This window comes from Cucumis sativus, chromosome 7 (assembly GCF_000004075.3).
Source record: "Cucumis sativus cultivar 9930 chromosome 7, Cucumber_9930_V3, whole genome shotgun sequence".
NCBI lineage: Eukaryota > Viridiplantae > Streptophyta > Magnoliopsida > Cucurbitales > Cucurbitaceae > Cucumis > Cucumis sativus.
The window spans coordinates 9,045,039-9,057,690 of NC_026661.2; the positions used below are offsets into that span (position 1 = coordinate 9,045,039).

A 12,652-nucleotide genomic window follows, 5' to 3' on the forward strand; every position below is an offset into this window, starting at 1 on the left:
AGTAGAGTACATTGTACAAATGAAGTAGAGTACTATTACAACTTCAACCATAATTATGTTCTACAGCCCAGCATTAGAAATTGAATAAAGAACCTTTGTTCACCTTTACCTAAAATACTAGCCTTTGTGTCCTCTCCACTTGATTTTACTTTGAAATCATATTATTGTTAAACCATTTAATCACCCAAAAGCTTAAGCTGATGGGTTAAGATAAATTTTATATTGTATCACCTAGAATTCACTTCACTTTTGAACATAAGGACCTCCTCAACTATCTACTCACTTTTGAACATACAACCTTGATAGAACACAGATGTGGTGTTTCTATTATATTGATATTTGAAACTCAATGTTACAATAAAAAGAAAATTACATAGAAATTACAAACAACAAACAAAGAAACCCTCCTACTCCAAAACACAAATAAACAAAATTAAAAATACTACAATTAAAACCAGAAAAGGATCATGAGCCTTCTGCTTCCCCTATCTCTCATGGAGTATTGCAGGCCCTTCCTTTTACTAAAAACTGCCTGCCCTTTCCCATCTCCCTCTCGTTCATTTAACTTTCTGTATCAACATGTTAGAAGTTCATTTAGGCAGTTTGATCTTTAGCTGTTTTCTTGCTACTTTATGGAAATGTTGTTGAAAGAGTAGAACGATGACATAGTTCACTTTGTTTCTCTACGTACAAAATAACCATTGACTTAAATCAAAGACATTGCACCACAAATGACCATTAGAAAACAATATACAATAGAAAGTATAAAAAATATGCAGAAATTGAAAATGAAATTGGAAGTAGAAAAAAAAAATGGAAGGAAGAAAAATACCCCAAAGTTCCAAGTGCAATATGATCATAACCAATTTGTATCACCATGAAAAGATCGAACAAGCTCCAAAATGGATTTACAGTGCGATTCCAACTCACATAAGCAGTCTCTAGGAATGCCAAACCGTTTCTAAGAAAGGATCATCACAACCCATAACTTTAAATTCTTCAAAACAATGCAATGAAATCAGAGCAGAAAAAAACAGAACAACTCTAACCAACGATAACTGCAAAATAAACCTTATGGAAATGTTATAGAAAGAGTAGAACGATGACATGGTTCACTTTGTTTTTCTATTTACAAAATAACCAATGATTTAAAGGAAAGAATTTGCACCACAAATGACCATTAGAAAGCAATATACATAAAAAAGAATAAAAAATACGCAGAAATTGAAATGAAAGTGAAAGTAGAAAACAAACTGAAGGAAGAAAAATACTCCAAAAGTTACAAATGCATTACGATTCGGAAAAATTTGTATCAACATGAACTGATCGAATAAGCTCCAAAATGGGTTTTGCAGTGGAGAGTGGGAAAAATTCTCGTCGGTGGGAAGAGAAGGGAAGACATGGGGTTCAGTTTACACAGATTTTTCTTAATGATTGTTGGAAGAAAAAAGAGATTGTGAGGAGATTTAAGGGCAACGACAACAATGACAGAATGTTAAATCTCGAAGACTAAATGGCCAATTGAGTCTTTAAGCAGTTCGATCTGCCTGTTAGCTGGTTTCTTGCTTCTTTATGGAAATGGGGTAGAAAGAGTAGAATGATGATATAGTTAACTTTGTTTTTCTCTTTACAAAGTAGCCAATGACTTAAAAGAAAGACATTGCACAACTTGTGACCATTAGAAAATAATATACATAAGAAAGAATAAAAAATAAGCAGAAATTGAAAATGAAATTGGAAGTAGAAAAGAAATGGAAGAAAATACCCCAAAACTTCAAAATGCAATATGATCATAACAAATTTGTATCATCATGAACAGATCGACCAAACTCCAAAACAGATTTTGCAGTGGGCTTCCGACTCAAATAAACAGCCTCCATGCTCACCAAAACGTTCCTAAGAAAGGATTCAGCTCCCTACCAACATGCATCACATCCCATAACTTTAATTTCTTCAGAAACAACGTAGTTAACTGAAGGTAAAAAAATCAGAACAAGAACACTAACCAACTTCTTAGGAATCAGCTCCCTACCTCCGAATGCGTCGGGTTCGTTCAGGATCAAAAGTTGCGTAGGGAAATCTTCACTCTTGGCTGAAGCAACAATAGCATGTAGAAAGTAGAAGAGTAAAGCTGGTTAGATCAGAATGCATCGGGTTCCTTCGGTATCAGAATTTGCGTAGGCAACTCTTCCCTCTTGGTTGAAGCAACAATTTCCAATAGAAAGTAGAAGAGTTAAACCAGTTAGATAAGAATGCGTCGGGTTCCTTTCAGAATCAATACTTGCGTAGGAAACTCTTAACTCTTGGAGGAAGCAAAAATAGCATGTAGAAACTCAAAAAGTTAAGTCGGTTAGGTCAAAATGCGTCGAGTTCCTTCGGAATCAGAATTTTCGTAAGGAACTCTCACTCTTGGTCGAAGTAGGAATAGCCCGTTGGAAATAGATGAGTTAACACTTCAAAAATGCTTCCTATAAAAAGTTATTATATATAGGGACAATCTTCCTTTGTGTTTGGACTGCACCCATGCATTTATAGCACAGGAGCATTCCTTTAGATCACATCGTATCCTTTAGAGATCGCAGTTTGCTACCTTGATTTTCAACTTTTGTCGAGCCCTTTAGAGTTAGTTTGGTTTGAAATAGAGATTGTTGTCTTATGTGATCAAGGTTGTGAAATATCTCACTAGATTTTTTTTTAATGGAACATTTGATTAGAGAGTAAGGGTTTTGAGAGGTCTTGGGAGGAGATTGAGACCATTGCTGGTTTAAGGCATTTGTTAGTTAAAAACATTACTTTATCCCGTATATCTAAGACAAGCCAAGCTTATTTTCTTCTTAAAACATACTATAATTAGTCAAACAAAAAAATGTTAATAGTCAAATACATTTTTTATTTGACAATTAATTGTGTTAATTACAACAATAACTATAAAAATTGGTTATCATCCTGTTTTGTTTAAAAATCAAATCAAGAGTTTAACTAAATGGAATGCACTACAATGATGATTCTGCTATTATCAGTAATACACAAACCTTGCATATTGAGTGATGAGGATCTCGAAGATTGACCAGTAGATTATCACTTTCAAAATCAAAGTGCACAATATTCTTTCTGTGCAGGTGTTCCATTCAAAAGCCGCATCCATAGCAATCAAGAGGCGCTTCCACTTTTCAAGACTCCTGCATCAATTGTATTTATGCTTAATCTAAGGGTGAAGATACATTATACTGCAACTAACTTCTAACAAATTAAATTAAACGTATGAAAAATGAGAACAATTGTTACTTTTCATTCTTCAACAAAGCATTTTTGAGCGAACCATTGGCCATATATTCTGTTACTGTGGCCACAGATCTCCCAGGCCCATCAAGCACGACACCATAAAAAGTACCACATTTGGGTGGTGCAAATCAGCAAACTTAATTGCTTCATTCTAAAAATCTTCTCACTGGTAAATATAAAACAACAAAAAGGACTTGAGTCAAGGAACAAAAAGAAAAATACACGAATAACAAAAGAAAAGAAAAGCCAGTTGCTTAAAATGAACAACCTTGCGATCTTGTTTAGAAGGTTTCCCAGCAAAACACCTCTCATTGATTCGTTTATATAGCAACATCAGTCCCCTCCATTTTCCATGGTAAAAAGTGCCAAAGGTGCCGGACCCAATTCTCTTAATTCTTCAAGGTCACTATTCTTTATTACCCGAAGGAAAGAAGAAAGAAAAAAAAAGATGTTCGGATGGACAATTTAAACATAAAGTGCAACCTTAAGGTTAAAAATGGAAAACTAAGTATTACCTGCAAGCGGCCAAGGCCTTTTGACATTGGAAAACCAGGATTTGCTTTACCTGAAAGTCTTGTCCTGCCATCGTGGGCAAACATGAAACAAGAATAATTATGGCAAAAAACGTGACATATTCCCGTTGAATAGCCAAATGAATGATGTGTATGTTGCATCTTGTTTTGGAGAATGTTCAACATTGTATTGGTGTCTTATTTACACTTTGTATAAATCAGTCAGATGTCTTGAATGGTGCTTTTTGCATTGCTTTGTTTGCATTCCACTCTCAGATAATGGAAGACAATAAAAATAATCCTCTTGTTTTACTTAGTATGCTTCCTTTTATCCATTGTTGGAACTTTCCTTCAAATGGTTGAGCTTCTGGTGTCAAAGTACCATCACATTTGTTGTAATTTATTGAGCTCTTTAGTTATTTTATTACTCTAGTTGAATGGCAATAACTTTCGTTTAAATATACATTCAAAAACTTTACACTAATATGTATGTATACGTGTAAACAAAATCTTGTAATATTGTGTTATCTTATTAACTATGTTGTGAAGTTTATGTAACATTTCACTTGATTGTACTTTTTTTAAAATAGGACTTTTTTTCATAATTTTTTCAACTAAATCTACGACTCCTTGTACTCCTTGTAAATGGAGTGTATTCTTGATTAACTTAAACACTTAAATTTTTTTACCACACATATCAATTACTAAAATTTCATAATATCAAAATTCAACATATCCATAAGTTAAAAAACATATTTTGTAATAATACTCGAAATTTGGGATGGGTAGTCTGGGTTGTTAGTGTTGTCAGTGTTAGAATACCCCTAGTGGTTTGTGTCAAAAAAGTCTCCTTTTAAAAGTTGAAAGATGCCCTTAAACTTTCGAAAACGGTTCAAAAATACCATTGTCTTTGGTTTTAGATGAAAGTCGCTAAAGTTTTGTTTAAAAAATAATCATCAACTATTGAAAAGTTCTGTTTAAAAAATATTGATGAATTATTGAAAGTTCCATAAATATCCTTTTAAGCTTAAAAAAAATTCAAAAAAATGTTCATCGATCCAATTCATACACCTATTTCTTTACACTTATAATAAAAAGCCCATAGAAAGTAGAGAACTTTACTTTTCACTCTTGCCTGAAGCTACAATAGCCCGTAGAAAGTAGGAGAGTTAAGCTTGTTAGGTTAGAATGCGTCGGGTTCGTTTGGGATCAAAACTTGCATCAGAACTCTTCACTCACGGTCGAAGCTACAATAGCTGGTAGAAAGTAGGAGAGGTAAGCCTATTAAGTCATAATGCATTGGGTTCTTTCAGGATCAAACTTTCGTAGGAAACTCTTCACTCTCGACCGAAGCCACAATAACTTGTAGAAAGTAGGAAAGATAAGTTGGTCAGGTCAAAATGCGTCGGGTTCCTTCCGTATTAGTATTTGCGTAGGGAACTCTTCACTCTTGGTGAAAGCAACAATTTCCTGTAGAAAGAAGGTGAGTTGAAGCGATTAGATCATAATGCGATGGGTTCCTTCGGGATCAATACTTGCGTAGGGAACTCTTAACTCTTGGTGGAAGCAAAAATAGCCCGTAGAAAGTCGAAGATTTAAGCCAATTAGTTTAGAATGTGTCGAGTTCCTTCGGGTTCAAAATTTTCGTAGGGAACTCTTCACTCTTGGTCGAAGCAACAATGGCCGGTTGAAAGTAGAAGAGTTAAGCCAGTTAGGTCAGAATGCATGTTTGGTTCTTTAGATATCCGAACTTGCACAGGGAAATCTTCACTCATGGTCGAAGCAACAATAACCTGTAGAAAGTAGGAGAGTTAAGCTGGTTAGGTCAGAATGTGTCGGCTTTCTTTGGGATCAGAACTTGTGTCGGGAACTCTTCACTCTCGATTGAAGCCACAATAGCTCGTAGAAAGTAGGAGAATTAAGCCGGTTAGGTTAAAATGCATCGGGTTCTTTGGGATCATAACTTCTTCGACAACTCTTCACTCTCGCCGAAGCCACAATAGCCCGTAGAAAGTACGGGAGTTAAGCCATTTATGTTAGAATGCATCGGGTTCCTCGAGAATCAGAACTTGCGTAGGCTTCCTTAGTCAAAGCAACAATAACGCATAGAAAGTCGGGGAGTTAAGCCGGTTAGGTCGGAATGCGTCGGGTTCACTTCGTATCAAAATTTTCGTAGGGAACTCTTCCCTCCTGGCCAAAGAAATAATTTCATATAGAAAGTAGGAGAGTTAAAGCGGTTAGATCAGAATGTGTGGGTTCCTTCGGGATCCATACTTGCGTAAGGAACCCTTAACTCTTGGCTGAAGCAAAAAGAGCCTGTACAAAGTCGGATAGTTAAGCCTAATTAGGTCAGAATGCGTTGATTTCCTTCAGGATCAAAATTTTCGTAGGGAACTCTTCACTCTTGGCTGAAGCTTCAATAACCATTGGAAGTAAAAGAGTTAAGCCAGTTAGGTGAGAATGCGTTTAGATCTTTCGATATAAGAACTTGCGTAGGGAAATCTTCACTTATGGTCGAAGCAACAATAGCCGTAGGAAGTAGGAGAATTAACTCGGATAGGTCAGACGCATCGAGTTCCTTTGGGATCAGAACTTGTGTCAGGAACTCTTCACTCTCAGTTGAAGCCACAATAGCCCATAGAAAGTAGGAGATTTAAGCCGAATATGTTAAAATGCATCGGGTTCCTTCCTGACCAGAAATTTCATGGAACTCTTCACTCTCGGCTAAAGCCACAATAGCCTGTAGAAAGTAGGAGAGTTAAGCAGTTAGGTCAAAATGCATTTGGTTCCTTCGATATTAGAACTTGCATAGGAAACTCTTAACTCTTGGTCGAAGCAACAATAGCCATAAAAAGGTGAGAGTTAAGCCGGTTAGGTCGGAATGCGTCGGGTTCCTTCAGAATCAAAATTTGCGTAGGGAATGCTTTCTTGGCCGAAGCAACAATAACTTGTAGAAAGTAGGAGAGTTAAGCTGGTTAGGTCAAAATGTGTCAGGTTCCTTCAATATCAGAATTTGCATAGGGAACTCTTCCCTCTTGGCCGAAGCAATACTATAGAAAGTAGGAGAGTTAACGTGGTTAAATCATAATTCATTGGTTCCATCGGAACCAATACTTTCGTAGGGAACTCTTAACTCTTGGTGGAAGCAAAAATAGCCTATAGAAAGTAAGAGAATTAAGACGGTTAGGTCAGAATGCATCGAGTTCCTTTGAAATCAAAATTTTCGTAGGGAACTCTTTACTATTGGCCGAAGCAACAATAGCCCGTTGGAAGTAGAAAAGTTAAGCCAGTTGGGTCAGAATGCATTTGGTTCTTTCGATATCAGAACTTGCATGAAAATCTTCACTCATGGTCAAAGCAATAATAGCTCGTAGAAAGTAATAGAGTTAAGCTGGTTAGGTTAGAATGCATCGAGTTCCTTTGGTATCATAACTTGTGTTAGGAACTCTTCCCTCTTAGCTGAAGCCACAATAGCCCATAAAAGTATGAGAGCTAAGCAAATAGGTTAAAATGCGTCGGGTTCCTTCCAGATCAGAACTTGTGTGGGAACTTTTCACCCTCGGTTGAAGCCATAATAGAGTAGGAGAGTTAAGCCGAATAGTTAAAATGCATCTAGTTCCCTCGAGATCAGTACTTTCATCAACAACTCTTCACTCTCGACTAAACCCACAATAGCCCGTAGAAAGTAGGAGAGTTAAATCGTTAGGTCAGAATGTGTCGGGTTCTTTTAGGTTCAGAACTTGCACACCACTTAGGTTGGTTTAGCACTATAGTTCTTGTCTTATTTACCATTTTTGGTCGTTAATTCCTTCTTTGTTTTTCAATTTTTGGTAGTTTATGAGTTAAGAAAGCTCACACTTAAGCATTGTTTGATAGTCTTTACAGCCTAAGCACCTCTTGGACACTACATAGGTTGGTTGGCACTATAGTTGATGCACTTGCACACTTGGTTTCCATTTAAGGTCCTTAAGTCCTTTTTGGTCACTTTTTGGTAGGTTATGTGTTGGAAATTGATAAGAAACCCCTAGGCATTGGATCTAAGAATCATGTTAAACAACAAGACTCAAAGAACACAACCCCACTAGCCGCAAAACCAATTTGATTTCAACCCCTAAGATAGGCTACATACAAATTGCTTAGATGATCTAAGAAACCAAGGATCGAACAAAATTAGAAACTCCCATCAATCCTTAATCTTCAAAACACTCCACAAGTAAGGTAGATCAATTCTCACTTTAATGCTTCAAATGTTTGTGCATTCTATCACAACAGACAAGAACAAAATTCTACATTCTAGAATTTTTCAGATTTCTTTCATCCCAAATTCTTCTTTTAAATGTGGAAAAATTACAACCCTATTTATACTAATTAAAATATGAAATGAAAGGTCAAAACATTTAATTTGATAACCTTTCAACTAACATAATAACTAAAAACACATAAACATTATTTCTTAAACATTTAAATTTATGACTTTTGAGTTGCCCAAAATAACTCTTCAACTTCCAAGCATTGCATCTACTCAACTTCTTCATTTGATTCAATCATGATTTCTTGATCCATATCAGGAATGGTCACAATTAAACATTCTTGGTTTGTCTTTAAACCTTAGGCACCTTTTAGACACTACTTGGGTTGGTCTGGCACTATAGTTGTTGCTTTTGTGCACTTATTTTCATTTTGGGTCGTTAAGTCCTTTTTTCTGACATTTTGGTAGATTTTGAGTTGAGAAAGCTCACACTTAAGCATTCTTTGGTTGTGTTTATATAATAGGCACGTTTTTTAAACTACTTAGGTTTGTTTGGCACTATAATTATTGCACATGCGCACTTGGTTGCCATTTCGGGTCGTTAAGTTATTTTTTCAGATATTTTGGTAGGATATGAGTCGACAAAGCTCACACTTACGAGTTCTTGGGTTGCATTTACAGCTTAGGCACTTTTTGGACACTACTTAGGTATGTTTCGCACTATAGTTGTTTCACTTAGGCACTTGGTTGCCAATTGGGGTCGTTAAGTCTTTTTTTTTTACATTTTTGTTTGTTATGAGTCGAGAAAGCTCACACTTAAATATTATTTGGTTGCGTTTATAGCTTACGCAACTTTTGGATACTACTTAGGTATGTTTGACATTTTATTTGTTGCTCTTGGGCCCATGCTTGCCATTTCGAGTCGTTAAATCATTTTTTATGACTTATCGGTAGGTTATGAGTCGGGAAAGCTCACACTTAAGCATTCTTTGGTTGTCTTTAAACCTTAGTCACCTTTTAGACACTAATTAGGTTGTTTTAACAGCATATTTGTTTAACTTATGCACTTGGTTGAAATTTTTGTTCATCAAGTCCTTTCTTGTGATTTTTTGGTAGCTTATGAGTTAAGAAAGCTCACACTTAAGCATTCAATGGTTGCCTTTACAACTTAACACCGTTTGGATAGTAGTTAGGTTGGTTTGACACTATAGTTATTGAATTTGGGCACTTGGTTGCCATTTCGGGTTGTTAAGTCATTTTTTCCTCATTTTTTCGTAGCTTATGAGTTGGAAAAGCTCACAGTTAAGCATTGTTTGGTTGATTTTAAGCCTTATGCACCTTTTGGACACTAGTTAGGTTAGTTTGGCACTATATTTGTTGCACTTGGGCACTTGGTTGCAATTCGAGTCGTTAAGTCCTTTTTCTAACATTCTGGTAGGTTATAAGTAGAGAAAGTTCACACTGAAGCATTCTTTGATTGCATTTACAACGTAGGCACCTTTTGGACACTACCTAGGTTGGTTTGGCATTATAGCTGTTGCACTTGGACACTTGATTTCCACTTCAGGTCGTTAAGTCCTTTTTCTCACATTTTTTAAAGTTATGATTTGGAAAATCTCACACTTAAGCATTTTTTTTGCTGTCTTTAAACCTTAGGAACCTTTTGGACATTAATAAGGTTTCTTTGGCACCATAGTTGTTGCACTTTGGCACTTGGTTGCAATTTCGGGTTGTTAAGTCCTTTTTTCTAACTTTTGTTAGGTTATGAGTCGGGAAAGCTAACACTTAAGCATTCTTTTGTTTCCTTTACAGCTTACGCACCTTGGTTTGGCACTATAGTTGTTGTACCTTGGCATTTGGTTGTCATTCCGGGTTGTTAAATTCTTTTTTCTAACTTTTTAGTTGGTTATGAGTCTAGAAAGCTCACATTTAAGCATTCTTTGGTTTTCTTTAAAGCTTGCACCTTTTGGAAACTACTTAGGTTTATTTGGCACTATAGTAGTTGCATTTGGCACTTGGTTGCGATTTTAGGTTGTTCAGACCTTTTTTTCTCACTTTTTGGTAGCTTATGCATTGGAAAAGCTCACAGTTAAGCATCGTTTGGTTGTCTTTAAATCTTAGGCATATTTTGGACACTAGTTAGGTTTGTTTGGCACTATAGTGTTGCAGCTGGACACTTGGATGTAATTTGTGTCGGTAAGTCCTTTTTTCTAATATTTGAGTACGTTATGAATAGAGAAAGCTAACACTTAAACATTCTTTGTGTTGGAATTTATGTCCTAAAACAGAACAAGAATTCTAACCAACGATAACAAAAAATACACCTTAACCTTGATCCATGCCGTCCATTGGAGGTACAGCACTGGACATGATTGAGAACTATCGGTTCCCAGCCGCAAGTTTCGACATCGACAAAGATTTTAAGGGAAATGAAAATTTTGGAAATGGGTAGTGAAGAAAAATAAGGTTGAAAGGATTTTGTTTGAAGAGTGGACAAAATTATGACCGATGTGGAGAAAAGGGAACATATGGGGTTCGGTTTACATGGATTTTTCTTAAGGATTGTTGGAATAACAAAGAGATTGTGAGGAGATTTAAGGGCAACGACAAGAATGGCAGAATGTTAAATCCCAAAACACTAAATGGCCAATTGAATGTTTAAGTAGATTGATCTGCCTGTTAGCTGTTTTCTTGCTTCTTTACGAAAATGAGGTAGAAAGAGTAGAACGATGACATAGTTCACTTTGTTTTTCTCTTTACAAAGTAGCCAATGACTTAAAAGAAAGACATTGCACAACAAGATCATTAGAAAATAATATACATAAGAAAGAATACAACGTAAGCAGAAATTGGAAGTAGAAAAGAAATGGAAGAAAAATACCCCAAAACTTCAAAATGCAATATGATCATAACAAATTTGTATCATCATGAACAGATCGAACAAACTCCACAACAGATTTTGCAGTGGCTTCCGACTCAAATAAACAGCCTCCATGCTCGCCAAATTCCTAAAGGCAGCGCAATTAAGCAGTAACCATCAATTCAAAACAAAAGGAAAGACAGAAAGAGTTGCAATGCGTTAGTTTACTATTTCAGATCGCTTTAGAAGGGGACCCTACAACAAATTCTGACCAGACCCAGAGGCCAGCTGCCGCTTGATCTTCTCCAAACTGTCCCCGGCATCTTCCGCTCTCTCCACCAACAACAATCATAAATTAAAAACATGTCGAGCCAACAAAGATACACACCAGCAAACTTTTGAACATAGGACCCTCCTGTAGAGAGGGAGCGAGAAAAAAAAGAGGGAGCCAAGCCAGCCGCTTAGGTCAAGTAAAATGCGCGCCGAGATCCCCCGGTTTCAGAGTTTTCGTGGGGATCCTCTCCACTTTTCTTGCCTAAGCAAAACTCGACCCTCGCCTAGTAGGTCCTTAGAGTTCTTCACCCAGCATGGCAGCCGGTAGAGAGGGAGAGAGAAAAAAAGAGGGAGTCAAGCCAGCCGCTTAGGTCATGTAAAATGCGCACCGAGATCCCTCGGTTTCAGAGTTTTCGTGGGGATCCTCTCCGCTTTTCTTGCCTAAGTAAAACTCGACCCTCGCCTAGTAGGTCCTTAGAGTTCTTCACCCAGCATGGCAGCCGGTAGAGAGGGAGGGAGAAAAAAAGAGGGAGTCAAGCCAGCCGCTTAGGTCAAGTAAAATGCGCGTCGAGATTGCTTGGTATCAAAGCTTGCATGGACAACCTCTCCGCTTTAGATGGAATTTGATGAAATGCTTATGTCGAAAGTAGGCATTTCTCTACAGAGTCCTAATGGTCATAGAAATTTATTATGCTTTGTATTTATTTTACTTTGTTGTCAAGAATCAACTTCTTTTCTGATTTGTATGTTTATGTATATGTTGCATCTTTGTCTTGTTATTATGTTGTATTTCATTGTACTCAATAGTCTGATTTGCATTTTTTATTAGTTACATTTGTTTTACTAATAAGAATTTGTTTTCTCATTTGTTTATTTGTTGTTAACAAGTGTTCGTGTAATTGCAATTTTGTTCTTGAAGATATTTTGCTTGAATCAAGTTAGTTCTTTCTATAAGGATCATTTTCTTGTAAGGTTATAACTTCTTGTCCAATTTTTCCAACTCACATTTCAACTTGTAACAGGTGAATCCCTTCTAAATAAGAGCTTAAAAAGAAAAAACAATTGGAACCTTTAACCATAAAATCAAGGTACTGCATCTTATTTGCAATGAATTGCTATAATTTCTTCCAACACTATGAAACATTTATGTTACAGTTTTATTATTGTAAACATCTTTGCTAAACATCATTGTAATTTCCAAACACAACTCTGCCAAAGTTCCCAACATAGTTCTATAGCAATGTTCCACAGGCTATCTTGCAAGTGATGTGGAACTCCTTTGCTTTTTTGAATAGTAAGCTGGCCTTCCTCTTTTGTTATGCTTTGTTTTGTTCTTAATACTTGCTTTTATCTTCGCCTATTTCATTCCTAGTTGATATATTACGTAGTCCTCTTAAATCTACATTCTTTTTCTGTTTTATGATTCACTTGATTTTAATGACTAACTTTGGCGAAATAATGTTGAACTATATTACA

General features: G+C 36.3%; 1 long non-coding RNA gene across 1 annotated transcript; it reads right to left on the reverse strand.

The window, feature by feature from the left end:
• Window positions 1–3,129: 3,129 nt before the first annotated feature.
• On the reverse strand, window positions 3,130–3,604 carry LOC116405281. The gene is made up of 3 exons (XR_004218433.1): window positions 3,551–3,604; window positions 3,286–3,448; window positions 3,130–3,179 (listed from the first exon to the last, which is right to left on the reverse strand). It is a non-coding gene; the product is annotated as an uncharacterized LOC116405281 (long non-coding RNA).
• Window positions 3,605–12,652: the final 9,048 nt, after the last annotated feature.